General features: G+C 44.4%; 1 pseudogene across 1 annotated transcript; it reads right to left on the reverse strand.

Moving 5' to 3' along the window:
• Positions 1–6432: 6432 nt before the first annotated feature.
• Positions 6433–7748, reverse strand: LOC308431252 (large ribosomal subunit protein eL8-like; annotated as a pseudogene). The gene is made up of 3 exons: positions 7730–7748; positions 6997–7606; positions 6433–6626 (listed from the first exon to the last, which is right to left on the reverse strand). The product of its transcript is annotated as a large ribosomal subunit protein eL8-like (transcript).
• Positions 7749–13804: the final 6056 nt, after the last annotated feature.

Consider the following 13804-nt stretch of genomic DNA (forward strand, 5'->3'; position numbering starts at 1 on the left):
ATGTCAGATCCCCTTACAAGATAGTTGTGAGCCACCATGTGGTTGCTGGGAATTGAACTCAGGACCTCTAGAAGAGCAGCCAGTGCTCTTAACCACTGAGCCATCTCTCCAGACTCTGAGGTAAGGGTTTTATGTAAGTCAGGCTAGCCTTGAACTTGCTTGTATATATTGGTCTTGAAATTTCTGAGCTTTCTGCCTCCCGAGTTGCAAGATTACCACACACCAGCATTCACAGCAAGGTGTTGAATTTGAAGTGTTGCTGAGGGGTTGGGGCAAATCCTAAATAACAGTTTACCTGCTGTTCCCTCCAGGTTTTCAGCCCACTGCTTCTACAAGTGAATGACAAAGCTGATTTGGAAAGTGAAGCCCTGGGGGCAAGCTCCTGTTTCCGGAGGAAGGTTTCTAAGAGGAGCAGTCTTAGAGCATTGTCCTACTATGAATGCAGGCTGACCCCTGCTGGTTGCAGGCACCTTTGCCTGGTCTTCCGAGGCAACGAAGAAATCCCAGGCAGCAGCTAGCTTGTGGGTACTGAAGCTTTCGCAAGGCAGGGCTGAGAGGCAGTCTGAGCCAATCTTGGGCCTTAACTGCTACCCTTCATTCCCTCAGTCGGGCTTTTTGGGGAGCTGATTGGCCACTAGAAATGGCCTCTGTTGTGCCCTTTCTACAACACCTTCTGAGAGTGACCACCTGCTAGAGCAAAATTCTTAAGGTGGGGCTGGAGAGATGGCTCAGTGGTTAAGAGCACTGACTGCTCTTCCAGAGGTCCTGAGTTCAAATCCCAGCAACCATATGGTGGCTCACAACCATCTGTAATAAGATCTGATGCCCTCTGCTGGTGTGTCTGAAGGCAGCTACAGTGGACTTACATGTAATAAATCTTTTTTTTTAATTCTTAAGGAATTTGTAGTCCCACCCAGCCAAGTCTGGGGTTCTAGCCTGGAGCCATATTCTAAGACATTCTCACAACACTAAGAGCTCTTTCATCTCTGCTACTCAGAAGCCTTAGGGTGCTTGCTGGTGAGGACTCTGCAGAAATGGACCAGTACAGGCAGGAATGAAAATGTTATCTAGACACTCGACACCTTTTCTTCCCTTTTCTATACTTTAAACTTTGTGTGACTGAGTGGTTTTTGCTCACCTGTATATCTGAGTCCTGTGTTCTGGAGCTGAAGTGATGGACAATTGTGAGTCACTATGTGAGTCTTTGAGAAACAGTTCTCTTAACCCGGAGTCACCCCTATACTCCACCCCACTCCACACACAGACACACACACACACACTTTAAGTTTCACAGCACTCACTGTGCAACCTTGGCTGACTGGAAGCTCATAGAAACTTTCTGCCTCCTGGATGCTGTGATTAAAGATGTGTTCTAGCTGTCCCACCCACTCCCGGCCAGGTATTCACCCCAAACATGGGGCCTCTCCAATGGTGCCATGCTGCGAGAAGACAGGCTTCTGCTGCACACAGTAAATCTTTCTGCAGCCCACTGTTTGGCCTGTGGAGGACTGGTGGCTAAGCCCTATTAGGGCTGCCAGTTCCCCAGAGTCTCACCTGACAACTATAGCAAAGATACTGTCAATGGACTTCAAATGCCTGGACCTCTCCCAGGACATCTTAGGCATTCCTACTGTTTAGGCCAATGTTCAGAAAGAGCAAGCACTGATGGAAGTCAGTGAAGAAAGAAGCCACTAAAATAGGTCTTAGAACTAAGTTTCTGTGACTTATACTCACTGAAACGTTTTCTTTAATGTTGTTGCCATTTTAAAAGAAACGCTGGTAACCTTGTCAATTCAAGGCCCAAGTGCTTTTTTTTTCTCCAGCTCCCCCCACACTCCCCCGTTGCTGTTTGTGTCCTGTGACCAAGAGCTCGTTTACCTGAAAATTGTCAGAACTTAGACTGCCCATAGGCCAAGAACAGTGGTTCACAACCAGCACCCCGTGTACAGTGCACAGAACCAGGCTTGCTAGGGTTCTTGATTCGCCACCAGGGGGCAGAGAAGCACCCATGCTGGCCCTGGCGCTCCTCTGAATGCAAGGAGGAAGTGCAGGCATTAAAAGGGAGCAGACAGACACCGCAAGGCCTCCTTTTCCTTGGTAAGAGTGGACGCTGAGTGGGAGGTAGTACACCGCCAGGACTGTGATTGGCTGGTGTCCCCCGATATCTTCAAGCGCACATCACAGGATCGTACGGATAACACATGGGGGTGGGGGGAGTCCAGGTACCACTGTGGCACTAAGAATGTTGTGGTGTCCAGAAACTTAAGGACCACTCAAGTGAAGAAAGTCAATAGGAAGGTACAGATGGTGTGTTGCGTGTTTGTACGACACACATGAGTCCCCATCTAATATCACCAACACTGGTGAGGTCATTCGATGTCATTCTTACTAGCATCTTGTGAGGTTAACCTGATACATGGTCTGAATTAAGGGTCTGATGATCTGGAATGACAAGAGTGTGCATTTGTTCTACCTTGAGAATAAAAAGTTGGTGCTTTGTTAAGTAAAATTGTTTTCCTTTACAAATAGACTCTGAAAGGTTGGAAACTGCTGTAAGCACAGCATTCTAACATCTCAGCAGTTATTCCATCCATTGTAACCAGTTGAACCCAAGACTTTGTGCATGTTAAGTAAGAGCTCTGCCACCAAGCCACACCCACAGCCCAGGATAGATATCTTTAAAATGAAGAAACGTGGGACTGCTAAGACGGCTCACCAGATAAAGGTGCTTGCCACTAAGCCCGAGTTGTCCCTTGATGCCACATAAGTTCTGTGGCTCATAAGCATGCATGCACATTTATGTGTATGACACACAATGTAAAAACAGAAAAACAAAAAAAAAAATTAGATATGCCTTTTCAATCCTATTCCCTTCTCCAAAATTATTTTTCATAATTTAATTTAAATCATATTTTCTCTGCAGTGCCTGATACTTAACTGTGACCCCCTTTTTTTGAGCTGGGTGGTACACACCTTTAATACCCCACACTTGGGATGCAGAGACAGGCAGATCTCTAAATTCAGTCAGCCTGGTATACAGAGGGAGTTTTCCAGGACAGCCAGGGCTGCACAAAGAAAACACGTCTCATGTGATATAACCCAGGCTAACCTTAATTCACTATTTGAAATCCTAACATTGTCCCTCACATCCCGAGTGCTGAGATTGCAGGCATGCATCACCACACGCATCTATTGATGAATTGCCTATGGATCAAATTATAGCAGATTACAGGGCAGGGGGGTGGTCTTAGAAACTGCAGAAGAGTGGGAAAGAGGCCGAGCTGCTGACAGGCAGACTCCGAAGAAAGACAGGGGTGTGCTCTACTTAGCTAAGTGTGGGCATGAGAACAGGCGGTCAGTCACCTGAACGATTTACCCTCAGAAAGGATTGTTGAGTGGAGAAATTCGGAGGGCACTGCTGATGTTTATCTAGTCTCTCTAAGTCAGAATTCTTGGACAGTCAGCTGGGCAGCAAAGCGCTTTGTCACTCTTCTGTGTTGCCTATGTCAAAGGTGTAGAGGACTCAGCTTAAGACGTAATTTGGTGGTAGGACACTTGCCTGGTGTGTAGGAGAGGCCCGCCCACCACACCAGTGGGTGTTCTCCATTTCCTTTCATCCCGTTACTGGTGTTGGTGTCACCGTTATCCTCACTGGGCTCCTGGCTTTTCTTTTATGATTAATACCCTGACAAAAATATCCTATGGAAGGAAGGGGGTTTTTGCTCATAGTTTGAGGTTACAGTTTATTGTGAGAAAGTCACATTTGTAGAAACTTGAGGCAGCTAACCACATTGCAGCTGCAGGGAGGATGCTAAGGGAGAGATTGCTAGGGCTTAGCTTACTTTCTGGTTTGCTGGACCCAGGACTTCAGCCCTCCAAATGGTGACACCTGCATTTATGGTGGGTATTTTCTCTGCAACTAACATAACTAAGGTATCCTTCACAATGTTCCCCAGAAGCTAATGTAGGCTAAATAATCACCTACAAATACACCCAAGGATCCTGCCAAGTGGACAACCATCACACAGACAGATAGAAAGGTTTCATGGCTCATTATGATTATACAGATATTTGAAGTCAGCATCACTTAAAGAATAAAGCCCCAAGCTCAGCTCTACCTTCTACTATACCGCCACTGGCCACCACATTAGATATCGTCTCATTTGGACACACACATGACACACCCATGATGCTGGTTGCCCTGCTACATCTTGGCTTGAGACACGTGTTATGTTTATTCATGTAGGGTCTCATGTATCTCAGACTGCTCTCAAACTCACTATGTAGCAGAGGATCCCTTCAAACTTCTGGTGCTGTATGTCCCGTATGCTGGACTCCCAGTTTCAAACCACCATGGTCAGTTTGTGCAACACTGGGGAGTTGAATGTACCGTGTTTTACCAAGTTAAGCCCTAGCTTTCTTCTACCATGACACACGTCCCATCATTCCCTAATGAGATACAGTTAAAGCCTCTCGGCGCCATTTTTCTCATTGGCACTGACTTGTTTTTACGTTTCCCTTCCCATCATGCGCAGGACACTGTGCTTTGGTTTTATAGCCCCATCCAGAGCCTTTCTAGCAAGGCTAGGACACGCTGCATGTTAAAGCCGGGACACATTTCAATAGTAAGCAGTGTCTCTTGTGACCTGGTTATGTATTTTGAATCTTTTTACTCATCCCTCTTAAAAGCCTCCCTTGCCAGATTTCTGTGAGATTCTTTCTTGCTACCCTCCAGCACCCTTTAACAATGTTCACCCAACAATGCTGGAGCTGGGAGATTCCCTTCCTTCCTCTGCCCCACCCTCCTCTTTCTCCTCCCTCTTTCCTTCTTTTTATTAATACCAAAGATGAAAAGAGAAAAATCACAAAGCCAAGTCATCATGGCCAAATTAATTAAAATCAAGTAATTGGTTTATTAATTAAAGCAAGCTGCCTCCCCTGAAGGCCACATTCAAGAGGTCAGCATTGGATATGAGGAAGACAAGGGGTAGGGGGTTTCCAAATGGGAGAAAACAGGCAGGGTTATAGGAGCAGGCCAAACAAGTCCTAATGACCTCTTGAAACAAAGGCGTGGTTGCCTGGTGCTGGAACAAGATAGTCAGTCATAACAAGGTGGTCAGTAGGTGGTAAGATCACCTTTTGAAACAAAGGTAGGGTTGCAAGATGGTTATAAACAACTTTTTGAAATAAACACATCATTGCCATTCCTGGAATATGAAATACACAACTATCTGTAGTTAAGGTTACAGATGGGGCATAGCCCAATCCTGGAAAAATGAGGGGTTTAACCATAAACAAGAATGAACCTAGTTTGTTTTTTACTATAAGATGGCTTTTAAGCTTAAGATGGAGGCAGGCTGGTTCTCCATTTCCCTTCCTTGGAACTCACTGTGTAGCCCAGATAAATCTTGAACTCACAGCGATCCTTCTGATTAAGCCTGTGAGCACTGACGTTACAGCAGGAAATCTTTGGTGGTTTCTGCCTCTCCTCCTCCTCTTTGCGGTGCCAAGAGTTGAATCTGGTGCTCTTATGCTGAGCAGGTGCTCTGCTGCTGAGTTATACACCCAGTCTCTCTTTTTTTTTCTTCTACATAACATTATTCACATGTAAACAAATCCTTAGTGCCTTACTTTTTTTCATAAGTATATTTGTATGTGCTCCTCTGAGATGCCACAAAGTCCTTCATACACGTCCCCATGTATATGTCCTCTGCATTGCCCATCCCTTGACTGACCCTCACACCTCTTCACAGCCCTCCACTTCAGTATCACACAATCCCACTAGTGCTTACAGGTGAAACTCAGGGGTCTGCTCAGTGGTGGCTCACACTTTTAATCCCAGCACTTGGGGCACAGAGACAGCCAGGATCACACAGAGAAACCCTGTCTTGAAAAACAGAAAAAAAAAATCAATCAATCAATCAATCTAGGATTTCTATCCCAATTTTTACCCATATGAGCTCATTCTACATCAACAATTCTTAGATCCGTTTATTTCTGTTTACACTGCTCTATCTTTTTTCACACTTGGCACACTTAGAATCACATCCTAGGGGAAACACTCGACTCAAGTCTTCCAGAAAAATATTTTTTAAAAATTGTAATTATGTATATGTGTTGTTTATGTATTTGAATATAGGTGCCCATAGAAGCCAGAAAAGAGCATTAGATACCCTAAAGAGGAGTTAGAGAATATTGTGAGCTTTCTAACAGGAGCTAAAATCTGATTCATGTCTTCTGGAAGTGCTCTCACCCTCTAAGACATCTCTGCACTCCAAATTTCTTTTAGTTTTTAAAACTTATTTGACTGCTAGATCACTCAGCAGGGACTTTCAGCTTTCTGCTTTTTTTTTTTTTTTTTTTTTTTTTTTTTTTTTTTTTTTGGAAGATAATTTTGTAGTTATCTTTATGTATAGAAAACTTAGTGTACATTTAACCCAGTTTAGTGGTGAGCTCTTTAGCCTTTGCCTTTTCCAGCTTGGCAATTCGAGTCACAGACTTAGGACCCAGAACGTTGCCTCCCCAGTGGCGGCGGATCTTGTCATATCTGTCATTGTAATTTGTCCTTATAGCTTCCACCAGCTTAGCCAGAACACCCTCGTCCTCTGAGTTAACCTGTGTTCTCTCTGCGAATCTCTAGCTTGGTAAGGTTGTTATGATTATTTCTAAGGGTTTCTATGGGTCTAATTTGTCTTATCTGAATGGGCAGTTTATACTTTGTCCACTGGTTGTAAGCTTATTGTGTAGAGGGTTCATGGGTTGAGAATTTAACATATAAACCTGTTTGAGAAGCTAATGGTTGTGAGTCATGTTTCTACCAAGCGGTGGAGGAAAGCGAGTGAAAAGAACATGCAGGGGCAATGGAGTGAACCACGCCTGAGTTCTTAGATGTGGCATGGAGCCACTAAGTTAGAGATCCCCGAATGCCATGTGGCCCCACGGGAGCCAGCACTAGTGTGAGATAAAAGGTTTCCACTTTTTAATATTTACTGCAACAGAAGGCAACAGTGGTGCATGTCTTCCTGTGGACCAGGCGCCCCAGCCTGGCCTTTCCCTTGACGATGCAGTAGGGCACCCCCATATTTCCACACAGGGCAGGCAGGAAAATCACCAACTCAATGGGGTCTACATCATGGGCAATCACCACTGAGCCTTCTTGTTCTCCACCAAGGTGGTGACTGTATTGACTCTTGCTCAGAGGACAGGGGGTCTCTTAGTTGGGATGTCCCCTTTGCCAGCAGCTTTCTTCTCAGCACGGGTCTGTAGCCTTTGCTTCTTCTCTCGATTTGTCTCTGGCCTGTACTTGTGGGCAAGCTTAAGCAGCTGGGTAGCTGTTTGCCTGTCCAGGCCCTCGGTGAACTGGTTAATGGCAGGAGGTACTTTGAGCCGCTTATAGAGGATGGCTCTTTGCCTCTGCAGCCTGATATAGCGTGGCCATTTGACGAAGCGTGTTAGATCTCTTTTGGGCTGGATGTCCTGCCCAATGTTCTTGGGCCTTTTCTCAAACAAAGGATCGACCACCTTTTTGGCCTCCTGCTTCTTGACGATGGCAGGGGCTGGGGTCACCTTCTTCTTTTGACCTTCTTTCCTTTGGGCACTTGCTCGGCTGGAGGAGAGAGAGCTTTCTGTTTCTAAAGGAACCGTGTCTTGAAGTGCCATCTCCTATCGCTCTACCTGGATTATCTACAAGGAAAGAAACTGGCTGAAGCAAGAGACGCCACTTCCTCACCATGTACAAACAGTTCCATGAATGCAAATATCTGAGTTATGTAAGTCCAGATAAACATCAGCGAACCTCCTGTGACAGTAGGCATTACATGTTCCTAAGAATAAACCTCATGAAGATAAAAGAAGCCTCACGTGCAGGAACACACCTGTAATCTCAGCACTTGGGAGGTAAAAGAGGCAGGAGGCCCAGAAGTTCAACCATCCTTGTCTATATAGTGAGTTTGAGGTCAGCCTGGGCTACGTGGGACGCTGTCTCAAAACAAACAAACAAAAACTCCCCAGGAGGAGAACGTTATGGGAAAAGTTATCAAATATTTGGAAAGATATAAGAAGATCCATTGTCTTAGGGTTTTACTGCTGTGAACATGACCAAAGCAACTCTTATGAGGACAGCATTTAATCAGGCTGGTTTACAGGTTCAGAGGCTCAGTCTATTATCGTCAAGGTGGAAGCATGGCAGCATCCAGGCAGGCATGGTGCAGGAGGAGCTGAGAGTTCTACATCTTCATCTGGAGGCTGCTAGGACAAGGGTCTTACAGCCCACCCCTACAGTGACACACCTACTCCAACAGGGCTACACCTTCTAATAGTGCCACCCCCTGGGACAAGCATTTACAAACCATCACACCCATATGTAGATATATGACACGATCATGGATGAGAAGTTTCAATATAGCAAGAGCTTAATATGGTCTAAGAGTTAATGTAATTCCAAATGAAATTCTTTTATTTATTTATTTATTTGAGACAGGGTCTTTCTGTGTAGCCCTAGCTATTCTAGAATTCCCTGTGTAGACCAGGCTGGTCCCTAACTCACAGAGATCCACCTGCCCCCGTCTAAGTGTTGCGATTAAATGTGTATACCACCAAGTCTAGTGAAGTCCTTTTTTTTTTATTTTGCAGTAGTGGGATTCAAAACTAGAGCCCTGCACATAAACAAGCAATCTACCATGGAGGTGCACTTCTAGAACCTCGGTTTTTATTTAGTTTTTACTTCTATTTATTTATCTTGGTTTTTCAAGACATGGGTTTTCTGTGTAATCTTGGCTGTCCTGGAACTCTCTCTGTAGACCAGGCTGGCTTTAAATTCACAGAGATCTGTCTGCCTCTGCCTCCTGAGTGCTGGGACTAAAGGCCTGTGACACTATGGTAGGTTAGCACCTCAATTTTTAAGCTGCTGGATTTGGAGATGGTTTTAAAGTAACTGAAAGAATAAAAAGGGAAGAGTAACAAATTATTTTCAAAAAAAAATTGCATGATGAAATTGAGTTGATATCCAGACAATACTCTGTGCATGTGTGTGTGTGTGTGTGTGTGTGTGTGTGTGTGTGTGTAGATAGAGTTTCTCTGTATAGCCTTGGCTGTTCTGGAACTTCCTTTGAAGAGCAAACTTGCCTTGAATTCAGAGATCCTCCTGCTTCTGACTCCCCAGTGCATGCACCAAGCCCAACTCAATACACATTTCTTCCCCCCCCCTTTTTTTTTTAAATCTGTGTAGCCTTGACTGTCCTAAAACTCCATCTGTAATCTGGTCTGGCCTCAAATTTACAGAGATCCACCTGCCTCTTCCTCCCTGTTGCTGGGATTAAAGGTCTGTGCTACCACTGCTTGGTCCAGTATCTATTCTTAAAGGCCACAATGCATATTAATTATGTGGAATATTGCCAGGGCAATACCAGATGTCAAAAGTCATTATAAAGCCAGCTATGATACATGCCTATCTTTTTCCTAACACCTATAATCCCAGCGTTTAGGAGGTGGAGGCTGAAGGATTAGGAGGTCAAGGCCAGCCTTTACAACAGAGTAAGTATGAGGCCATTCGAAGCTACAAAATAAATTAAATAAAATAAGTGGCTAGTTAAGCATGGTAGTGCACACCTAAGTCCTGGAGCAGGTAGTTTTGGCTGCCCTTCCATGGGCTGGTTTCCTGTTCTACCTACATTTTGGAAGATCTTCTCTAAAGCAATGAGTCTGTTCAGTCTTTCTCTCCCAAATAGCTCTTCCCAATATCTCATCTTCCTGCCCTCTCCTCTCTCCTCACCTGTGGGAACCTGGAAGCCTCTTTCTTTCCACCCAGCCATTGACCACTGGCACCTTTATTGATAGATTGGGGAAAAAAATAGGGGGCAAGAACTTTCATCATCAGTAAACACAGATTCCCAATTAAATCAAAGCATCAAAACGGTTCCTCTATAGAACCCTAGCACTAGGGAGGCAGAAGCAGACAGATCTCAGTAGGATTGAATCTAGCCTGCTCTACATAGTAAGTTCTAGGCCATCCAGTGCTACACAGTGAAACCCTGATTCTAAATAAACAAATAAATAAATATTTTTAATTAATGATAGGGCTATTGGGTCAGGAATAAACAAACTTATCAAACAGGATGAGACCCAGTAAAGAGCTTATCTATACACAGACACAGAAATAGAGTCTAAACTGAAAATTAGCATGAGGACTCCTAACTCCTTTCAATGGTGGAAGAAACCAACTTAGAATCTTGCTACTTCACCTATGAAAATAACACAGACCAAAATGATGAATTTAAAAACAATAAGGTTGCAATTACATCTTCACTGAAGTAAGAGGAGAACTTAAAAATCCCATACCATGGAGCATGCCTTTAATGCCAGCACGTGGGAAGAGACAGGTGGATCTCTGAGTTAGAGGCCAGCCTGGTCTACAGAATGAGTTCCAGACCAATCTAGGCCAGGGCTACACAGAGAAACCCTGACCCCCAGTAAGGCCCCCCAAAATAAAACAAAACAAAACCCCCTGAAGCCTGTTATTTGTCTTAATGAGAGAGTGGGTAACTGGGAACAGGTTTGCCCCTGGACACAGTGGGAAGGACTTGGAGCCACTGGAGAGACCAAACACTGAAAGTCACGAATGAGGTGAGATGTAAGAAGATAAGATTCAGCACCTGAGAAAGCGTTTTCTGAAAAGCACTTTGGATTTTTGTCGCAGGGGACGGAATTCAAAGCTGTGACCTAAGGATCACAAAAAACTTCTCTGGAGCTGGGGAGATACCTCAGTGGCCAGAAGTGCTTGCTGTTCAAACATGAGGACCTGAGTTTCAGCACCCACCGTCTTCATTTGCTTGTCTATTTTAAAGGCTGTACACACGGTTATAATCCCAGCCCTGTGGGGATTCAGAGACAAGGGACTCACTACACTTCCTTGCTCCCGGTGTACGTCCAGAATCAATGAGAGACCTGTCTCCAGGGATTAAGGATAGAGCAGGCCACACATGATATCATCTTTTGGCCTCTGCATGAACACATGAGGGTGCACACACATATGATTGCACAACACACACACACACACACACACACACACACGCCACATGAATGTACTCTAAGAAACTCTTCACTCGGAAGTCCCAACTGAAGAGTGAGTCGAAAACAGATCAATTGCTCTGGAGGCTACAGCTCATCCTGATCACTAAAATTAGTTTGATTATTTTAAGCTGATCGAGATTCCAGATGCCTTCAAGAATATAAGTTCATTCCGGAGGAAGAAAATACTACCCTCCCCAACCTACAATTATTTCTAAAAATATTTTTTCAACACAATTCCTATCATATAATCAGAAGTACCCAAGCACATAAAGAGAATATTAATGAGGGAATAATGACAAAGAATTTTCCCCCAAATTAGAGACAGACAACAAATCAAAGATCCAGGCATCTCTATGAGGGCCCAACGGCATAAACTCTGGATAAAAACCCCCATCTAAGCATATCATATTTAAAATGCAGAAAACCAAAGACATAGAGAATTGGGGTCAAGAGACAACCAGTGGAAATATCCTATCCACATAGAGAGGAACAAGGACAAGAATAGTGTGACATATTTAAGAAAGAAAAATGTACCCATCACCCCTGAATGAAGAGCTGAAAAGGGAGGCAAATCGGTGGTGATTTCTCTTGTTTGTAAACAGGAAGAGTCATTATTGTTACAATAACATTTTAAAACAATTAGTGTGTAGGCACGTGTGTGTGTGTGTGTGTGTGTGTGTGTGTGTGTGTGTGTACAACCATGTGGGATTAAATTCAGACCATCATGCTTGGTGGCAAGTACCTTTATTGACACACTGAGCTGTCTTCCATAAGGGCCACAACACCAGTTTTGTTTTGTATTGTATCATTGTTTTCCTCCCGAAGTGATCTACATCAGTGCAAATCTAATCAAAGTTCAAGAGAGCTACTTTATGGGTTTAGTGATTGCCAAATTCATGAAAACTAGAGTCACCTGGGAAAAGGAAACTCTAACTTAATTTCTTCCATTCGGTTGGTCTTTGGCCATGTTTGTCAAGTGGGAAGGTCCAGCCCATTTTAGGAGGCGCCATCCCTAGGCAGGTGGGCTTGGGCTGTATAACATGCTTTTAAACAAGCAGAGAGAGCTGCCAGTAAATGGCCTTCTCCCAGGGTTCCAGCTCCTACTTCCTTCAGTGATGGATGGCGTGTGACCTGGGAGATAAAAGTGGAAACAAACCTCTTTCTTCAGAGGTTATTTGTGATCATGGTGATCTCCGTGGCAACAGAAAGTGAAGTATCGCAGTGGGCACTGGCCAGCTGACTCTGGAGTTTATGTACCCCCTGGGAAAGAAGAGCAGATGACAGGGCTTCAAAAGATAACAAAGTGGAGCTGTGAAGATCTTTAATTTTCAATTTGTCACAGAATAAATAAAAACATTTTTAACTTAAAAAGACCCAATTATACCCACTTTTTAAGTTCCCTGCTTTAAATGTTCACTATAGTGCTTGGAGGCACACCTCAGTGGGATCAGTTCAGGGCTGGGCACAGGAGTGCACACCTGCACGCCTAACACTCAGGAAACTGTAGCAGGAAAGAACCCTGAGTTTGAGGATAGCCTGGGCTATGTAAAAAGAGCATGTCAAAGAAAAGAAAAAAAAAAAAAAAAAAAACCCAAGATGTTCCACCAATAAGAAGACACACTTTGAAGAGTAGAGGTACCCCACTCGAACTACCAAACGTGGGTGCATAACTGATCATGGCAGCACACACCTGTGACCTCAGAACTTGGAAGTGGAAGCGGAAAGAGCAGGAGTCCAAGGTCCTGCTCAGCTCCATGAGTTAGTGGCCAGCCTAGATGACGTGAGACCCTGTCTCAAAAACACGGAGTTAGAGAGATGGCTCAGCAGTTAAGAGCAGCAAAGGGGGTTGATTCCCAGCACCCACAGGGAGGCTTACCTCACAGGAAGGCTTACAACACCCATAAGTTCTATAACTCCAGTTCTAGGGGATCTGACACTGACTTCTGGCCTCAGCGATACCAGGCACATATGTGCTACACATGTGTGCACATACATCTATACATGCATATACATACATGCATGTATATATGTGCATGCATGCAGGCGAAACTCATACACATAATGAAAATGCTTACAAATTCACTGTGTCTGTGATGTGTATGGTGTGTGTAATGTGTATGGCGTGTGATGTATGTGTTTGTGTGATGTGTATGTGTGTTGTGTATGTAATGTGTATGTATGTGTAGGGGCAGAAACATGGGTCATGGCATCTTTGTTGAGATCAGGAGTGGGCCTCTTTCATTCTACGTTGTTGAGGGTCCCTCTTGTTTCTGTCCCTCTGCTAGCTGGCCCTCGCGACTCTCCCGTTTTTTTCCTCCCTTGTTGCCGCAGAAGTGTAAGTATTACAGAAGCGAAGCTCTGCTCCTGGCTTTTCCTCGCGGGTTCTGAGTATCCGACTCAGATCATCAAGCTTGTTTATTAAGAGCCTTTACATGCTTAGCCATCTAGCCAATCCGTCATCTTTATGAATGTGCGCTCGTGAAAGGGGGAATGGGGAGGTAAACACTTTGACGCTGTGATTTGTCCGATAGCTTTTAAGATATTAACACACACGATGTATCAATTTCCGTTTCTTCTTTTGCCCTCAGTTCTGCAAATGCTAGGGGCGCCTTACGCCCTAACTTCTTTGATCCACAGCATCCTTTTCAGAAACAAGAAGACAACACTCCTGAGTCACAGAATAGGGAGGAACCAGGCACGAGCTGTGAGTAAATATGATAATCTAAGTTCTCTCGCT

Source organism: Micromys minutus (assembly GCF_963924665.1).
Source record: "Micromys minutus genome assembly, chromosome: 16".
In the NCBI taxonomy this organism is placed as follows: domain Eukaryota; kingdom Metazoa; phylum Chordata; class Mammalia; order Rodentia; family Muridae; genus Micromys; species Micromys minutus.